This window comes from Petaurus breviceps, unplaced genomic scaffold (assembly GCF_028583685.1).
Source record: "Petaurus breviceps papuanus isolate PSGF00001 unplaced genomic scaffold, PetGlider_PUasm1.0 90721, whole genome shotgun sequence".
NCBI classification, from domain to species: domain Eukaryota; kingdom Metazoa; phylum Chordata; class Mammalia; order Diprotodontia; family Petauridae; genus Petaurus; species Petaurus breviceps.
Window position 1 is genome coordinate 2475772 of NW_027187322.1, and position 19694 is coordinate 2495465.

The 19694-nt window shown below is 51.9% G+C and overlaps 1 protein-coding gene and 1 long non-coding RNA gene across 3 annotated transcripts in view; one reads left to right on the forward strand and one right to left on the reverse strand.

The window, feature by feature from the left end:
* Positions 1-19694, reverse strand: part of FAU (FAU ubiquitin like and ribosomal protein S30 fusion) — a 380300-nt gene that overhangs the window by 307783 nt on the left and 52823 nt on the right. The gene's annotated exons all lie outside the window — the stretch shown is intronic.
* Positions 393-5853, forward strand: LOC138144825 (uncharacterized). 2 transcript variants are annotated; one of them, XR_011164032.1, is made up of 2 exons: positions 393-3955; positions 4825-5853. It is a non-coding gene; the product is annotated as an uncharacterized lncRNA (long non-coding RNA). The 2 variants fall into 2 exon arrangements; XR_011164033.1 differs by having other exon boundaries at positions 5134-5853.

Sequence of the window (19694 nt, forward strand, 5' to 3'; positions counted from 1 at the left end):
GGAGACAGGGAGGGTCAGGAGAGGTGAGAGGAGACAGGGAGGGTCAGACGGAGAGGTGAGAGGAGACAGGGAGGGTCAGACGGAGAGGTGAGGGTCAGATGAAGAGATGAGACAAGAAGGGTCTGTCAGGGTAGAAGAGGAGGGGGCAGGGGAATTAGGTCAGTCCAGCATCACCTGGCTTGGCCATCTCATCCTGAGCCTGGGGGGGGGGGGGCCACCCAGGCAGGTTTCCTGGGGACAGAGAGGAGGCTCCTCCTTCCTGTTGGGGCTGTGTAGGGTAGGGGGGCAGCCCCGTCCGCGGGTGTTTCTTTTACTGAGGCTGCCTTGCAGCCTCAGGTTTTGCTTTTCACCCTTAACTTTGTGAGAGAGAGCGCCAAAAAGCAAAAGGCACTGGCGGCGGCGCGCCCAGTGGGCCGGGGTTCGAGTCCCCGCGGTGTCTCTGCTGCTGCTGGCTCCCTTCTCTCTTCCTGATTGTGCTCCTTGGAGAGAGCTCAGACCACCCTGCTGGGTAGGGGGGCCCAGTTTCAGGTTTCCCTGGGGAGCTCTGGCTGGTTTTGCTTCCCTCAGGGCTGTTCTTGCCCTACCACCACCTGGGCCTTGAACTGGGCACCTAGTAGTGGGGGGGGTCCTGAGCCAAACCACTGGTGGCCTTTTCCCTAGTCACAGAAACTGAGTTGGACTTACCTCAGATAATCAGACAACATCTGCTCTGTGCCAGAGACCAGCTAGATGGACAGCCTAAGGAGCCTAAGCAGGAAGGGCACAGGTAACCATGTAGGTAACCGTTCTGGTTTTGCAAAGTACTTCACATAAACTTGTAAGGTAAGGAGCATATCCCCATTTTTACAGATGAGGTAACTGAGGTCCAGAGCTAAAACCACTTGCCCAGGATCACGTCGCTTGTATGTGCAGCCGTGTAGGAAGTGGCATTCGAGCCTTGAGCATTGTGTGAGGAGCAAGAAGACTGAGCTGGAATGTGTGCTTTGTGTGTGTGGTGGGGGGGGGGGTGGAGAAGGAACATCCACTAAGGCTAGAAAGGGAGATGGGGTCAGGTGCTAAAAGGGCTCGAATGGCAAACCAAGTTTGCATTTGGATCCTAGAAGCAGTAGGGAACCATCTGAGTTTATTCAACAGTAGAGTGACCTGAGCTGTAGGAAAATCCCTGGCAGCTGCTTGGAAGGGGAGCTGGAGGCAGGAAGGACCACCAGAAGCCTATTTCAATAGCCCAGGTGAGTGGCCACGAGGTTCTATAAGACCTGACAAATGGATACATAGGGTGAGGGAGAATGAGCAGGTGAGTGATTCTGGAGCTGGGAACCTGAAGGATGGGAAGGGTAGTGGTGTCCTCAACAGCTATGTGAGTATATAGAAGGGGGTGACGGCAAGAGAGACTCTGAAGGTGGCAATGACAAGATCTGGCCACAGATGGGCTGTGGGGGAGGTGAGAGTGGAGGAACCGAAGGAGGACCCAGAGTTGGCAAGCCTGGAAGACTGAGAGCATGTAACCAGGAAATGGGCAGGCGGCGGATAATGAGCTCTATTTTGGACATACTTACTGCATTCAGGATGTCTACAGAACACTCCGTTCAAGGGGTCCAGAGGGCAGTGAGACTGGAGGACAGCAGAGACATTAGGGCTAGATAGAGATTCAGGAACTGTTTGCACAGAAATAATTGAACCTGTGGGAGCTGATGACATCACCAACTGATGGAGTATTATTGAGGGAGAAGAGGCCCCAGGACAAAGTCTTGGGAGACAGCAGGGTTAGTGATCTGAATGAGGAGCCGGAGCCGCTTGATAGCTATGAGAGGAGAGAGAGGTGCAAGGAAAAGCAGGTGATTGCCCTGCGAAGGGCAAGAAGAAGAATGAAGACTAACAAAGTTCCCCAACCCACTCTGGGGACGTTGCTGGTCCCACAATCCAGGCTGGCTGACCCTGCCCTAATGCCTGTTCAGAGCCCTAGGGACTGAGTGGGTGATCCTGCACCTCCTGTTAGACCCAATGCTGTTGGCCCTGGCTTAGGCCTTCAGAACCAGGCCACCTCTGTTCACAGCTCCTGCCCTGGTCACCTTCCTGTTTGATTGACCAGGATGTGCAAGTTCAGGTGGCAATTTATAGTAAGGACAGATGTCTGACTATAATCAACCCAACAGAACGACCTCGGATAGTGGTTGTGTCTAGCCTGGGAAGCTTCCATACTGTTTCATGTTGCAAGTACCCATGGCCCAGAAAACGTGGCAGTCATCCCTGGGGCAACAGCTACTAGTATGACACATGTATGGTACAGTTTAATCAGCTTTCTACTGAGGTAAAAAAAATGTAAAAGGAAAATAATTTACAAGAAATTTGACAACAAAATGCAGTGGTGATGGATTTCATCACTTTCAAAATAGTTTTATTAAGAAGCTGTTACTAGGGGTGGCTAGATGACTTAGGTGACTCAGTGAATAGAGCACTGGCCCTGGAGTCAGGAGGACCTGAGTTCAAATCCAGCCTCAGACACTTAACACTTAAAGCTAATCGCCCTTCCTTCCCCACTCCAGAAAGCAAAAAATAAATATTTTTAAAAGAAGAAGCTGTTACATCACCCAGTGGAAGTCAGTTGCCCAGTAAGATCCTGCCAAGGCCTAAAGGATGATGTCATCCCAAGGCTCACTTCCTGGCAGGCTGCTGACTGAGAAAGAGCAGCCCACTCATAGACATCATCCTCCATTAAAAATTGCCATCAGATCCTACAATCCAAAATACAGATTATGTCTTAAATAACTGGGCAAGAAAAACAAAAGTGGGGATTTGGAAGTAATTAGAAAACTCTTTCTTTGTAAAACAAAAAATATTTTCCAGGCTCCCCTTTTTCTGTTAGAAATGTGGGATAGGTCAAGAACAAAAGGCCTTTCTTAAGGAAGTATATTAAGAATGGAAACTAAACATTAAAAAATCTCTCTCATCTTTATTGTCTCTGCCTTTCCTGCCCCTTGAAGCAAACAAGCCATGGGCCCACCTCTGGAAAGCCTTCCTTTAGCCTGTCCAGTGGAGCCAGGGCCCTGGGATCTGACCTTTCCCATTCCAAAAGGATGGTTCTGATCCACCAAGAGATCTGTTTCAGTCCTGCAGAGGAATGGTCCAAGAAGGAATCTGATGAGTGACTTTTGTTTTGGGATGTTAACCCCAAACTGTATTTTACCATTTTATAATCTTTTCCTCGTTCAAAATTCCTGTGAATGTTAGCTCAGATCAGCTTCGGCTGACAGTCATGTCCAAGGACTGGTAGAAAGAGGAGGGTAAAGAGGGGAAGTGAGCTACTATGGGTGTCTCTGTCTCTGGGCCAGAAATGCCTGGACAATATGTTACTGCTGGGTTAATAAAAGCCTGCTCCCAGGAATGCGTCAGCAAGCACAGCCTGAAGGTTTCAGTAATAACGCTCCACCTCCGCCTGACGCAGGCTTTGTGCTGTGAGGGACCGGAAGGCCTAAGTAGAGCTGAATGAATCAGCGAGGGGAGGGGTGAAGGAAAGGGCTGAGCTGGCCTCTGGGTTCTTATCCTTACCTCCATCCTGGCAGTGTGTGAGGACAGGCCTGCCTGCCCTTCTCTTCCAGTCTGGGCCTCCCAGGATCTCCTGTGTGTCTGGACCTCGTGCACCAGGCTGTCCCCTAGGGCTCCACCCCAGGACCCCCTGGGCTTGCTTCCCCCACCCCCAGAGCCTCTTTCTTCTGGCATTGGAAAGGACACCCCTTGAGGGCAGGACCTGTCTGGCTGGCTTGTACGTGGATCACTAGTGTCTAGCCCTCTACCCAGGTACACCAAAGGTGCTTCACAAATGCTTTTTCCACCTAGTCATTCACCAAAATAGAAAATAGAGCTCTTGGACCTCTTAGCTTCACCGAGGGGGCTATGGTGGGACACAGAAGTGTGAGACAAAGCAGAGGCTGATGGGAGCAAAATGCTTCTGAACCAGGTGAGTACTGAAAGAATTTAAGTTGGAGGTAAGTGTGGGGAAGGCAGGAAGCCCCCCATCCCTATGGAATTCCAGACTGGGAGATTTGCCCATAGGCCCAGAGCTGGGAGGGACCTCCCAAGGTCAGCTCTGCAGCTGATCAAACTGTGGCCCTTAAGAGTTTAAGCCACCTGCTCAAGGTCAAACAGGGGTAGGATTTGAATCCAGGACCTAACTCCAAAAGCAGGGCTCTTTCCCACTGTCCTGTCAGACTTGCTAAAACTTCCATTGGGATGCTAGACTGCCCTGGGAGCTAGGCAGTGGTGAGTGACCCCCAGGGGCATGGAGTGGAACCAAAGTGTGGGACTGGGATTGATTGGAGCTGGAGGCAGCCAGCTCTCCAAGAGGCAACATAAGTGGACTTCGAGCTTGACTTGGAGTGAAGTTAACCCAGGGTCAAATCGTCACATACTGGCTGTGTGGCCCTGGACAAGTAATTTCTCCTCTATTGGCCTCTGTTTCCTTGTCTGTAAAATGAGGAACTCCATGATCTCCAAGGTCCTTCCCTACTCAAAATCTGAGATTCTAAAGAGACAGCCCTTGAGGAAGCTTGGAGCCCACCCCAGTCTAGAAACTCATCTTCACCAATGACCAGGCTCTCAGGAAGTGTCAAAAAACACTGTCCCAAGGGCCTGAGAAACAGGGGTTAGCGCTGTGGGGTGGATGGTGGGTAGGGTAAAGGCCAGCTGGACAGGTCTCCTTCCTCCAGCCCCTTTCATGGGGCCTTGCCATTGGAAGAAGCTGATTTGCCCCGCCCCCCTTTCCCCTGGGAAAGAAAGAGAATCGGTCTCTGCCAAGCCTGTTCTGTTATTGTTTCCCTGTCTGCCTAGCCTCTGGAGCCTGTGGTGAATCCCTCCCCAACCAGGCTTGCTGTGGGTTTGAATTACAGCTTTGTTGAAATATTTTTTGGCTGGGAGAATCATGATGTCAAAGCCAGAAGCAGCCTTCAAACACAGGACTTTGCCAACTCTGCAAGGCAGGAAACAGAAATGTTCATTTTACAAATGAGGAAACTGAGACTCTGAGAGGCCAGCAGGTGTCCTCAGGATGTCCCGAGGTTCACAGCTAGCTAGAAAGGGACCTGAGACAGAGCATAGGTCCATGCCTCTGGTCTCCAAGTCCGGTATTCTTTCCCACAGGCCTCAATGACTCTGGGAGCATTTATCCTCGAATTTCTGTATTCACAGCCCTCCCTCACTCAGATCCAAGTCAAGTGCAAGTCATGGCCTCATCTCCCTGACGTCCTGGCCCTCTTCAGAACGAAGGACAAACACCCAGCCCAGAATGTATTCTGGTCTGAATGAGCATTTATCCCACATATCTGCATCATAAAGCACGACGTTTAGGGTTGGGAAGACAGCCCAGCTCCCCAAGGTGCTCACACCCTAGTGGGGAGAACAGCACAGAGAGGAAGAAGCCTCTGGGTGCCTGGGGGCAGGAGCAGGGGGCGGTGCCTGCTTCTGGGTGCGGGAGCGCAAACATCCCTTGGAAGCCGAGGCTGGCCAGCATGGAACACGCCCACTGCGGAAGAATCCAATTGGCAGGTGACCCCTGGGGTCATCCCCCAAAGAGAACTGGCGCATGCATGTCGGGGGTCTGGGCAGGACCAAGACACCGACCCGGACGCAGGGGCTGCCGGCCCGGTGGGGAGACCCTGGCAGCGCAGCAGAAGGGGAGCAGCCCGCCCTGCAGGGCCTGGCCCCAGAGCCACGCGGAAAGGCTTCAGGACCAAGGACAGCCCGTTACAGCGCGGGAGCCCTCCTTGGGCTGCAGGGGGCCAGCGCTTTGTGCTCTATTTGATCTTTGTAGCCCAAATGCGGGCACATAGTAGGCGGCTAATAAAGGAATGTTGGATTGAATTCACTGGGGAGAGTCAAGCCACCAGGCATTTATAAAACACTTCCTGTGCGCCAGGCACACAGTGCTTGTAAGTGTTCAAAATATAAATACTGTAGGAACAAAAAGAAAGGCCCTGCCCTCAGGGAGCTTCCTTTTCCAGATGAGGAAACTGAGGCAAACACAGTTAAGTGACTTGTTCAGGGTCACACATCGAGGAAGTGTCTGAGGCTGGGTTTGAACCCAGGGAGATGAGTCTTCCTGACTCCAGGCCCAAGCTAACCACAGCCCCAACTATGCCCATGAGGAAAGCTTAGTTATTGACAATGAGGAGGTGCTGGTGGTTCTGTCCCCTGTCCTGATTAGATGACATCTGGGCTCCTGGGTTCAGTCAGGGCACCCCGTGTTAGCAAGGACAGAAGTCATCTGGAGGGTGGCCAGAGGAGGGCAGCCAGGGTGGGGAAGGGACTTGAGTTCCTGCCGAATAAAGGAAATGTAGGACTTGGAGAAGATGGCAGAGGTGGGATGGTAGCGAAGTTGCCAGGAGGGTTGTCCTCAAGTGTCTGAAGGGCTGTCTTGTGAAGAAGGGTAGAACCAAGGGCAGTGAATGGGGGGAGGGGGCCCATTTAGGCTCAATCTCTAAAATCAGCACCTGCACAATTAGAGGTATCTCCAAATTAGGATGGGTGGCCCCCCCTCCCAAGGTCCTCCAGGGAAGGCAGAATGCCCATTTGTCCTAGATTCCTGTCCAGGGAAAGACTAGACTACAAAGGTCCTGAGGGTCCTTCTATCTCTGGGTCCAGTTTCTCACTTGAGCATTCCAGAGAGCCCCCAGACTGAACTGTAGGGACCTGGTCTATGATTGGGTTCCCTCTTGGAGCCCTAACTCAAGCCTCTGAAAGGCTGTATCGGCTGGCTTTGGGGAAAAGACCAAAGGCTTGCCTGAAAAGCCCAAAGATAATCCACAAAGGGAAGATCTTAGCATTGAGGGGAAGGCTTCTTGGAGAAGGAAGGCAGGAGGCTGAGGTGAGCAGGCATCAGGGGCAGCCCTGGGCTGGTGGAAGGTGCCCTTGAGACTGAGTCAGGGCCCTGAAGCTGGTGCTGGGCCTCTCATTATGTCTCCCTGCCAACTCATTTGGGCCCTTTGATCCCCTGACCTGGATGGAGGTTTAGGCTTTCAATGGATGAGAGATTTAGAGCTCAAATGGACCTGGGAGGCCAATCCCCTCATTTTACAGCTAAGGAAGCTGAGGCCCAGAGAGTTAGTTACTACGGTAGTATGTAGTTGGTAGTTACTAAATGATTACTGATAAAGTGACTTGCTGATCTCAGGCTTGTGTTGTCTGGCCTCAGATCCAGTTCCAGAGTGTCCTTAAGTGGCTCCCCCAGGCCAGACCCTGCTGTCTGAATCTCCCTGACCAGCCCCTGTCCCCAAAGGAGGGAGTGAAGGAATCAGAGAACCGGCCATCGGCAGGCCAGAAGGGGCCCTCTGAGCTCACGGTCATGGCTGTGCAGGAGAGGAAATGGGCTTGGGTCAAAACCTGGCCAAGAGGCTGGGGACTGGCGAGCCTTGCTTCCCAATGCCTTTCTGTCCCTGGATGCTGAGCTGGGTCTCCTCAGGGTGGGTCTGGCCCTGGGTTGGTCTGGCCACCAGGGGGCCCTCGCGGACAGCGAGTTCTCCTTTCCAGAGGTGGGTGGGGCCTCCTGCATCACCTGTCTTCACTGCAGATACTGGCACTGCAGAGATGAGTCATGCCTATGGGCAGAGGCTGGCCCAGGCAGTCTGCAGAGGCGGGGGGAGGGGCAGGATGGTGAGCCGATCTGGCCTCCCGCGGCCTCTGGGCAGCCTGGGAAGAGCCCCCTTCAACGGAAAAGGGAGCTGAATGCAGGGGATGAATCCAACCCCCTCACTTTACAGGTGAGGAAACTGAGGCACAAGGAGGGGTGGCAAGACCACATGACTGATGTCTGAAGCACCCTGGTCAATGATCTCAGCAGGACACAAACAGGACAAAGCCCTTGGCTGCCCATCTGACACCGCCCCCACCTGATGCCAACCCTACCCCACCTCAAAGGCCTCAGGCCACCCTACAGTTCCAGGCCAGGGGTGGCCAGGAATGTTTTGCTAGATATATTTGGAACTCCCAGAAGGCCTTGGGGTATTTACAGGCTTGGTTGTGTCACCAATAAAACTAAGGCTGAGTCACCCAGAGGGGGACAGGAGAGCTAGTCCCCAAGGTCTGGGGCTGGGCATGATGGTGCTTCCTTTCAAACCCAGGCTTTGGCTCCACTTTCCAATCTCTAAATTCCTGTTCCACAGTTTTATTTTGGGGGAACGAAGGCTGTCAGCAGAACTCTTTTTACCCCATTATCTCCTGAGGCCCAGGCCTTCTTTCCAAAGCCCCCCCCCCCTTGGAGATAACAATGACTCCCCAGAACTTTAAGTATTTTATGACTCAGAGCTGGAAAGGACCTCAGGAAGCACCAGAGAAGGTTCCACCCACCCTGCCCCACCCCCATTCTACAGATAAGCAGAAGGAGGCTCAGAGCAAAGTCATTTGCCCAAGGTCACCCAGTAAGCATCAGAGGTAATGTCTGAACCCAGTTCCTTTGACTCCAGGGCTAGTACTTTCTCAGTGCTGAGTGCTGGTGAGGCATCTTCCCTGGGTGCCTAGTCAGCACCCCCAACTCAACCTGCCCTCTTTCCAGTCACCCAAGTTTGAACCCTCAGGGTCTCTGTGCTAAAGCAGGAAGCCCTCTGACCCTGAGTCTGAAACCTGGCTCTGATGACTGCCACCTGTGTAACCTTGTTGGAGCCTCAGTTTCCCCACCTATAAAATGAGGGTTAGACTAGGTGGCCTTCAAGGACTCTGGCTGCTCTAAATCTATGCTCCCATGAGCCCCATGGGTCATCCTGGACCCTTCCCCTTCCCCACCCCCATTCAAGAGGCACCTCCACCCCCAGCACCCTCCCGTTCAGGCCCTCATCCCCTGATCTCTGGAGTCTTCCCCTCTTCAGTCTTCACAACCTTGTGGTTTCTTCACATCTTTTCCAAACTCTTCTCCCTAAGGCCCAGGGCTGAACCCACAACCTTCAGGTGCTCCCTGTTCCCTTAAAGCAGGCCAGTCCATCACCTTCGGTGTGACCTGGGGCACATCACCCTACCTTCCTCGGCCTCAGTTTCCCCCCCAGGTTCCTGGCCTTGAATGTGCCTTCCAGTTCTAAATCCTATGGAACTCCCCGCTTCTCCTCTTCCCTCCTCTTTCAGCCTGGTCACAGCCTCTGCGTCACACACGAGCTGCAACCAGGCTGTTTTCTGCTTTCACTCTACCTTCTTCCTGCTCTGGTCCCAGATGCAGGCCACCTTCTTGTCTCTGGTCCCCTCCCCCCGCCCCAGAGGGACTTCTCCCTCCTCAAATGTCACAGGATAAAATGACATATTTTAAAGCACTCAGCTTGATGACTGGAACATTTTGTTCAGTAGTGTCTGACTCTTCTTGTCCCATTTGGGTTTTTCTTGGCAGATACTGGAGAGGTTTGGCCATTTTACAGATGAGGAAACTGAGGCAAGCAGGATGAAGTGACTTGCCCAGGGTCACACAGCCAGGAAGTGTCTGAAGCTAGATTTGAGCTCAGGGAGATGAGTCTTTCTCACTCTAGGCCCAAGTTCTAACCACTGCACCACCCAGCTGCCCTGTTTCAGCTCTGGGGGGCATTCTATCCACTGTGCCACCTAAATGCCCCTCTATGCCTGACACATAATAAAAGTATGAGCCAGGATGGGCAGAGACCTTAGTTGCCCGGCTTTTAAAGGGCATCTGAAAAAGAAAGACAACAAGTAGGGGCAGAAGAATCCCTACAGCCCAGACCTCCCATTTATCAGAGAAGGAATCAGTAAGGAGCATAGCCACAACTCGAACCCAGATCCTCTGACTCCCTTCGCCTGCCTGTTTGACTCAGTCTCTTGGGAGTTAGGGTGGGAACAGAACTTAGCTGCCTCACTGATAAAGGGGACCACAAAACGGCAAGGGGATCATAGATTGAGACTGAGAGGGGCTTTGAAGGCCAACCCCCTCCTCATGGAGGGGAGATGACTTGCCCAGGGTCACTCAGGCTGAGTTAGGCTCGGAGCCCAGCTTCCAGCTGGCATCTTCCAGATGGCATCTTCCAGCACCCTTTCTACTGCCCTGAGCTGAGCTGCAATGACTGTCAGAAAGGGGAGCCCCTCAGAAAGGAGCCCAAAGCCCTAGGCACCCCGCAGGGACTTCCTGGCCCATGGCCCCTGCCTGGCTCTGGCCAGCAGCTGAGGCCGCCCCTGCAGTGTCCTTCTCAGGCCACCTCCTCAGCCCTCTGAGTCATGCTGCGGCACTATGAGATTGGCAGGAAGGGCCACCCACACCTGACTGATGCAGGCTGAGCTCATGCTGCGGCAGGGAAGAAGCCGAAGTGACTGATGGGATGCCTCTGCAGCTCCCAGTCCTACCAGGGAAGTTTGAAGACTTTGGAATTTCTGGCTCCTCCCCCAAGATGCCTTTGTTCTGAGGCCTAGAGCCAGCTAGAAACCAGGAGGAAGTAAGACATGGAGAAATCCCTGGACAGGGGCAGGACTGCATGGTTCAGGAGATTTCCTCAGCACCCTGAGTTTGCCCCTGGGCCACGGAAATCTTGGGGGCTTGTAGGGTCACAAGGGCAGGGAGGCCCAAAGGACCTCCCCCAGCAAAGCCCCAACTAGACTGGATTACAGACTGAGAGCTGGGAGGCGACAAGTCCAGTCTACAGATGAAGTCAGACAGAAGGGACTTCCCCTATATCTATGACACGGCTAATAAGGGTCAGGTAGACTTTGAAACTGGGTCCTCTCATTCCAAAGCTAGTGTTCTGTCCACTGGCCAACTCTGCTTCTCATTGGATTTAAGATCTGGGTTCTGGTTCTGACTTGGTCACTAACTTGCTGAGGGAATGCCCCAGTCTGTCACTACCTCCTGCCCAAATGTCCAAATGAAGAAGAGCTTTGGACGCTGGAGACTCCCACACCCCACGGGGAGAGGAGTCAGGCCTGCTGCACATGTGGGCTGCTACTGGGCTCCAGGAAAATCCTGTTGAGGCCTGGGCAGGTGCAGCCACATTCCTGGCTGTCAGGACTCTAGGAAACACCCCGTTTTGCAGAGCTAAGGCCCAGCAAGCAAGCTGTGCCCTAAGTTTGGCATAACAACAATCCCTTGCACACAGCCTCTGGATGATGTCACCCTCGGTAAGATCCCATGATTACTGGATTGCTTTGCCTAGCACCAGGCGGGCTCTGAGCTTGGCCAAGTACTCACGTTCCGCTCATGAAGCCCCGAATGAGTCACACTGGCCTCATTGTTGCTGTCCCCCCTCATTGTTGGGGCTACACTTCACTGCAGAGCTGATAGTACTGGAAAGCAGGTCCCCTCACTAGGTGGGGGCCCACACATGGGATGAATATGCCTCCAGGCTTACAAGATGTTCCCCTCCCTTTGAAACCAAACTTCTGTTTGATTCCTGACTCTCCTGTCTCTAGCCTACTCTGTTCAGCTCCAGCCACTCACTGGTGTTTGGTGTGGTTGACACTAGATTTGGAGGGAGGGCATCCTAGGCATAGGGCACAGCCTGGGCAAAGGCACAGAGATGGGCCCCTTGAGAGAAGGATCTGTTTCATTTTGCCTTGTTTTCCCAGGCACTTCAGCCCAACATCTGGCACATAGTAGGCATTTAATAAATACTAGATGATGGGATGATTGATCCGTAAAATGAGGGGGTGGGCCTAGAGATCTTCAAGTTCCATAATGCCATCATGTTTGTGCTTGGCATTGGTGGCTTCTTCCTTCACCTCCTATGCAGGCGATCCCTGCCCTAGTCTCTCCCTTGAGCTCCAGTCTCCCATCACCAAATGTCTTCTGAACGGCGGATATCTTGAACTAGGCATCCTATAGGGGTCCAAAACAAACCTTCCCCTTTCATAACTCCTTGATGAGGACACTGCCATCTTCCCAGTACAGGTAGCCTGCTGGGGAGTGAGGAGGGTGGGGAAGCCTGTCAGCCTCAAGTCCTGGCCCCCTCTAATCCATCTGCCACCAGGGACTTTCCCAGAGCACAGGCCTAGGTCACCTTAGTCCCTACCCACAAATCAATAAACTCCAATGGCTCCCTATTGCCTCGGGGCTCAAATAGAAAATCCTCTCTGACTTTTAAAGTCTTTCACCCTCTGCCTTCTTCCTGCCTTTCTAATCTTCTCAGACTCTACTCTGCTTATTTATTTATTTGGAGGGATGAAGGCAGGGCAATTGGGGTGAAGTGACTTGCCCACGGTCACACACCTAGTAAATGTGTCAAGTGTCTGAGGGCAGATTTGAACTCAGGTCCTCCTGACTCCAAGGCAGGTGCACTGCACCACCTAGCCATACTTTCTTGATTCCGCCTCCTTACTGTTCCTTGTACAGGACCTCCCCCTTCCAGCTCTGTGTTTTGGGGCACACAGGGTGTTTGGGGAGTACCAGAACCTCTGGTGGGAGGGCTACCAAGCCCTCTCAGGGCTGCTCATCCACCTGCCACCCAACTCTCCCCTGTGGCCCCAAGAAGCTGTAGCAGGTGCAGTGGCCACACCCCAGTAAAACCATCTCAGCAGATGGACTAAGCCAGACTGAGGGTAAACCATAGGCCTGAAACTTGTCAGTGAGGTAGGGGGGTGTCCACCCCAAGCAGAGTCAGTTTGGGCTTGAATGCCTTGTTCCAGCTGAAGCAGGCCCTGTGGAGCTCTAACATGGAAACCACCAAGGGCATCACTGTATGGGGGCCATGGCCATCATCCGACTTTCCTGCCTTTGAACTTCAATGACTGTGGAATAGAGTGAGGCTGGTGACCCTAAAAGCCCTACCTCACTTAAATCCAATTCAATACCATGTCCTCTTCAAGAATCTACTGAAACCCCACCTTCTGCAGGAAATTTTTCCAGGTCCTCCCCCTACTCCCAAAGCAACTGATATTGCAGTGGAGAGAGCCCCTGTGCTTCAGTGCACAGAGAACTGGGCCTGGAGTTAGGAACACCTGAGTTCAAGTCCAACCTCAGACCTGTACTAGCTGTGTGACTCTGGCTAAGTCACTTGACCTTTGTCTGCCTCATTTCCCTCATCTGGAAAATGAGGATAATAATGACTCCTAGCTCCCAGGGCTTTTGTGAGGATCAAATGAGCTAATATTTGTAAACAGCATTTAGTGCAATGCCTGGCATACAGTAGGGGCTGTATACATGCTTATTCTCTTCCCTTCCCACTAAGACTACTTTGCATTTATACCAGTGTACACAGGCTACTTTCTCTCCCTTTAGCTGCATGAGGGTGGGCACCATGTTTTCCCCTTCCCTTGTAGCCTAAGCTTAGCACAACACCACGCATGCAGCAAGTGGTTAGTAAATGTTTGTCGACCAATCGAAGTACATTTTGGAGCCTCTGCACAAAGGCTGATGGTGACTCAGGATCTGTGAACCACTTCTGCCAGGATGGGAAGGAGCTAAGTAGGATCCAAATGTCACCCCAGGCCCGGCGGGGCTAGGCAAGGGGAGCCCATGGTGACAAAGTGAGAGGGCAAGGGAGCTGGCTGGCCTGTGAACATGGAGGGCCCATCCGCACTCAGGAGATAAGCTCTTGGGACTGTGCCCAAGAAGAACCCTCCTGGCTAATCAATGTGGGAGGGAAGCAGCTTGAATGACTCTTTCAATCATTCAGTGCCATAAACACTCATTAAGAGGGAGGTCCTGTCCACCCTAGGCTGTTCCTCCTCACCGGCCAGGCCTCTTCACTTGCCTGGCCTCCTTCCACTCAGGAGGCCTTTCCTTGTGCCCCACACTGCTAGGACCTTCCACCCCCCACCTCTGTCTGTATGGACCCAGTCATTTTCCAGGGTCTCCCCTTTGGACTGTGAACTCTTGAAGGCAGGGCAGGGCCTCCCCTCCCCACTCCTCTCAAAGGAATGTGTTCAGTAGAAAGAGCTTCCTAAATTAATACAAAGACCTTACAAAAGCAACCTTGGCCCTGCCCTCAGGCAGCTTCATCTGGGACCATAGTCAGACCTCCCCTTCTCCCTTCTCCTGAGCACTCCACCCAGCCAGGCCCTGCCCAAGCCCAGGCTACTGGCCTAGTACCCTGGACACAGCGCTTTATCAGGACTGGATCTGGACTGAGGACTGAGGACTGCAAGCCATGCTGGAGTCTAGCAGTGCTTCTCACATTTCTAAATAAAGCTTTGGCATGTTTAAAGATGTGAAGATCATTTTAAACTCTCAGGCCACACAACAAAAACAGGCCAGCAGCCAGGCTGCCCCAGCCTCTCTCCATCCTAACAACCTTGGGTTGCCCAAAGGAAATTTATCTCTGGGATCCTGATTCTTTTTGAGGTCTTCCTTTAAGTAGAGCATCCTTTGTGAGCCTTGTAATATCTCATGTTATAGCAGAGGATAGAGAGCCAACCAGGGCCAGAAAGATCTGGGTTCAAGTTTTGCCTTAGTCATATACTAGCTGTGAGACCCTGGACAAGTCCCATCACCTCTTCTCTGAGAAGACTGTAAGTTTTAGAGGGATTGATGCCTGGATTTACACTGGTAAAGGAGATATTCTCAAGGGGCAGTCTCTACTCCCAGGAAATGACAGGTCTGGTCCCTCCCCCCCCAAAAAATACTACAGATGATTTGTACCCTCCATGGGTTTGTCCATTGACTTTTGGGTAATTTTCCAGAAACTGATACTTTAACAATTTGGAGCCTCAGAGCATCATGGGAAGGACATTGCCAGTGGAGTTCCCTCAGAGGACTGCCCAGTCTGCTCTCCTTCATCTCTTCAGTTCCGGGTCCATGGTCCATGTCACTATCCATCTGCTAGGACTTTCCAGGAAAGACATATGGCCAACTCTAGAGCTTGTCCCTCCACTGGCCTAACATCAGCACAACAAGCATTGTTCATCCGCTGGTCGATCCTGTGTAGATGGGTCAAATTCTACCTCATTTAAGAAGTTCTGCTGCTGTTCTTGGTCTTGATAGGATTACCAAACAGGAGAACTGGGGCTGCTTCATTATCTTTACCCTCTACTTTAGCTGATAAGACTCTGTTTTTCCAACATGCCAGGTAATTCCTGGCTCCTCTGCCTTTCTTTGCCCATTTGGTTCCTTCTGCCTGGATTGCATCCTTACTCCCCTCCCCAGCCCTGGTCCCCCCTTACTGCAATCCAGTCCATTTCTGAGCCTTCCTTGGATTCTCTCTCCCATGCCCCAAATCTCTCCTCTCTCCTTGGTGCTCCTGTGGCATCTGCTTCACCCTCTGGTTCCAACCACCCTCCAAAGGCTCCTTTCCCTGATACCATTGCTCACTCTGATGCCTTTGCTTATGAATGAGGGGAGCACTGCCCATCTAAGTTACATGAGTGTACTTGGTAGATCTAGGTATCTCAAGGGCAGGCTTTGGGAGACAGCTCAGAAATCTTGAGGGGAGCAGGAGAAGGGGCCCTGACGCTGGCCCTGAGGCTCTCCTCTGGGAGAGAAGAGTGTCTGAGCAGACTTACATCTATCTGCCACCTAACGCTATTGGTCTAGGGGCATGGCTGATTCTCAACCAAACTTCCCTAGCTTCTCAGGTTGCTGTCCCTTAAGGGTGGAGGTTCCCTAAGCCTGGTCCTTGACCACACAAAAGAGCACAAATAGTGAACTGATGTCCAAGGTGTCCAGGCAGGTTCCACCAGAGGGGTCCTGGAGGATGGCTAGAAGGGAGGATGGCTAGAATGGCATGGTCTGGAGCCAGCTAGAGACATGGGCTTCACCACCAGGTGAAGAAAGGCCATGGAAAATACTCAGGATCTGGAGTCTGGAGACCTGGGTTCAAATCCCTCATCTCCCATTTCCTAGGGGTCAGTTTCCTCTCTGTAAAATGAGATGGTTAGTCTCCAGGATGTGGCCAGGCCCTGCCCTCCTTGCCAGCTCAGGATCTCATGATCCTTATTTATCTGGGTTCAGGAGGCTGGCTGAAAAAGCTAATTGAATGAGCTTATCTTTCCTTTTCTACACCTTTATCCTTCTCTCCCATGGGCCTTCCCAGGCCTGGGAGGAGGGGAAGGAGCTGGGGGTAGGGAAAGTCACCCTCCAGGGCCTTTCCAGGTGAAATCAGGTTAACAGCCACCTCCCAGGCAGCCTTAGCTGGGAGGGAGAGGAGAATAAGGGAGAATCTTGAAAGAGGCTGGGTCTGGGCTGGGTGGTGGGGAAGGAGGGTCTCCAGGGAGCTGGCCAGAATTCAATCAGAACACTTTTGTTTGTGAGAGCTGTTGTTTTGATTGTGTTTTTCCGTTCTCTTTCCCCTGGGGCTGCCCAGCAAACCTCGAGGCTCAGAGTGGGAGGGTGCGTCCAGGCCTAGGCCAGGCACTGCCCTACATTCCTGGCCTCTTTCTCTCCGGCCCTTCAGCTGTGGGCAGGGCCACGTGGGCCTTGGGACTGGTTCACAAGGGGAATAACTGTGTCTGCCTGAGTCCCAAACTGTTCCCAAGTCAGACAACTCTGCCCCTTTTCCTTCTTTCACTCATTCATTCATTGAATTCTAGGCTTGGAAAATGGGGTGGAGCTGTGACATCAGCACTTCTTAACTTGGGGCCCCTGAGCATGTTTTTAAAGTATTTTGATCCCTGTATTTCAATAGAATTGGTTTCCTTCCTAGTCCTCTACATCTTAGTGTATATCCTTAAAAACACGATGGTGACAAGGAGGCCGGACCTTCACCAGACTGCCAGAAGGGTCCAGGACCCCAAACCAGAGAAACCGCCCACCCACCCCCGCCCCAGGCTAGACCGGAGGGGAGATTCTAAGTGTAGGGCCAATTCAATTCAACAAGAATTTATTAAAGGCCTGCTATTTCCTGGGGTGGGTTAAGGCCAGAGATTCTAGAACCCAGATCTAAGCAGCTCCATAGTTCCTGAACCGGCCTGCCCAAATTTCTCCTGGTGATTGTTTTGCCCTTTAGAAAGTAAGGGCAGGGCCTGATGTGCTCTCAGCTTTGTATCCTCAGGGCTTAGCACGGCGCTTGGCACATAGGAAGGACTTAATAAAGCCTTTTCGTTCATTCCTCTACAGTCTTACAACCCCTACCAGAAGGGAATTCTTCCTCCACATAACAAATCCCAGGAATGGTCTCATACCTTCTGCTTGAATCCCTCCACTGATGACCCCACCCCCTCTCTAGGCAGCCCCTGGCACTGTGGGGATACTGCCATGTATTTGGGCCATCTCTCCTTCCTCCTCCTCCAATCCCCTCCCTGGCTTCTCTATAGGCTGACTTTCAACCCTCAGACTCATCCGAAACTGCTCTGCCCACAGTACCAGTGATCTCTTCCCTGCCACAGCTACAGGCCTCATCCTTCTTGACTTCTCTGCACCACTGGATAGTCTTTAAGGGGAGAAGTGGCCCACCTTCCTTATCACCAGCTACCAATGGGCAGCACCCCAGGGATGGCAGCACCTCGAAGCCCACTGGTCCTCCTTCCAGCTCAGCCCTCCCAGCCCTGCTCCTGGGACAAGGGGCTGCCACCCTCAGGACAGACCAGCCAGCCTAAGAAGCAGCAGCAAGGTCCCTGGAGGAGAGACAAGAGGCAGTGGGTGCCAGTCAAACCAAGACCACCATTTCCCCATAGATGTTAATGAAGACCCTCCCCCCCCCCCCAGGACCCTCAGCCCATTAGCTCTGAGGACAGCAGGCCCTCCAGCCCAATTAGTCTTCTCCTGTGGAACTGCAGCCTCTCCCTGTTCTCCAAGAGGCTTTGGCCACAGAAACTAAAGACCTAGGAAAGAAAGGGTTTGCCACCAATGTCCTTGGTGATGGGGGGTAAAACGGGATCCCAAAAGGTTCAGCAGATATTCTGATCTTATCCAAGACCAGAAAACCTGCAATATGGTCTGGAAAGAATTCAAGTTCTCAGGCTTAATTGGAATGAGAGTTGTACAAGTTTATTGTTACACTTCCATGAGAAGCTGGCAAGAGTCCTTTAGGAGACCTGGGAGTGAGAGGGGTCCATGCTTTTACTTTTAAAGGGTAGGGCTGCCATTGTCAGGGCTGACGAGATGGGAGGGGCCTCAATGCATAGACAAAGGCCAGAGGAGACCTGAGGGATTAAGTAAGAACAAAGGAGTCCCAAGGTGTTGCCTAGGCCTAGTGCTGATAGGGGGAAGGGGCAGAGTCAGAGGTTGGGAAAGGAATTTTACAGATAACAATTTTACAATACAAATTGCAGTTACAATTTCACAGACTGGTTTCACAAGTTGGTTTCACAAATTGACTTAGACCCCAGGTACCCCATCATTGGCACTGCCAAATGGTTCACCTTCAGCATCTGATAGGACTGTATGCTGTGGAGAAGAAGCCTGGCGCCTGCTTCTTCACTGCTGCTGCCGGGTAAGGACCCTGGGGCCCTTCCACGGATGGGAGTTCTCCAATAACTTGGGCTCCCAGACTTTTCTCTTTGTAGCCACAATACTTAGCACTTAGTAAGGCTTAGTAAATGTTTTATTCATTCAATCACTCGCTCACTCATTCTCTTCTCCTGGATGCCTTCTTCTTTATGAGCCCCAACTCACAAAGGGCAGGCCTGTGTCTTTGGTCTTTTGCATATCCCTAGGATTTAGTACCACAGTAGGCACTTAGAGCATGCTTCTGGGACACCTCTCCTGGGTCCCACCACTCAGTTCCCTTTGCTAGGTCTTCCCCTAGATCAGGGAGGCCACAGGTTCCCCCAGCCCTGCCCTAAATCATGCCTGCTAACCTTGGGGGGGCCACAGGGCTCTGGCCTGGACCCTTTTCTCTTTCCAGACTGTGGCTTGCTGACCTTGTGAACTCCAAGGGTTTAATGATCATCTCTCTACTGCTGATTCTCAGACATATGCATCCTGCCTTGTCTTTCTCTTGAATTCCAGTCTCCTATCACCAAAAGATGCCTTTTGAACATCTCAATTTGAAATGACAAACACCTCAAATTCAATGTGTTCACAGTGGAACTCTTCATGCATTCCCCCCAATGCTCCCCTCTGTCCCCCAGGCTCACAGCCTTAGTGGTACCTTTTGGTACCCTCATGAAAGACACACACTCTGGGGCCTTTTTTCTGGTCCTTGGATCCAACAATCCTCTCCTCTCTGGACTCAAGGCCTTTTCACTAAATGCCTGGAGTGACCTTCTCAAACCTCTGCCTCCTGCCTTCCTGGCTTCCCTCCAGAAGCAGGCCAAACCCTCCCTTCTTGCGGCGGCATTTCCCAGGCCCTCTCTCCCTTTCAATGCTAGTGGCTCCCATTTCTCCTTTTATATATACTGTGTGTGTGTGTACACACATATCCTTCTTCATTAGAATGTGGACTCCTTTTCTTGAGGGCACAGACTGTGGTTTTCAATAATCAACAAGTCATAGCTCTCCCCAGCAATACAATAATCCAAGACAATTCTGAAAGATGGAAGCTGCCGTCCACATCCAGAGTAAGAACTATGGCATCGAAATGCAGCCACATCCAGAGTAAGAACTATGGCATCGAAATGCAGGTCGAAGCCGCCTCTTTTCACTTTCTTTGTTTTTTCTTTCCCGTGGTTTTTCCCTTTTGTTCTCATTGTTCTTTCACAATATGACCAATGTTGAAACACGTTTAACACGACTGTACATGTGTAACCTAGATCAGACTGCTTGCTGTCTTGTGGAGGGGGAGGGAGGGCTATTTGGAACTCAACATTTTACAGAATGAATGTTGAAAACGATTTTTACATCTGATTGGTAATAAAAATAAAACACTATTAAGAAGAAAAAATCAACAAGTCCATTTATTAAACACCTACCATCTGCT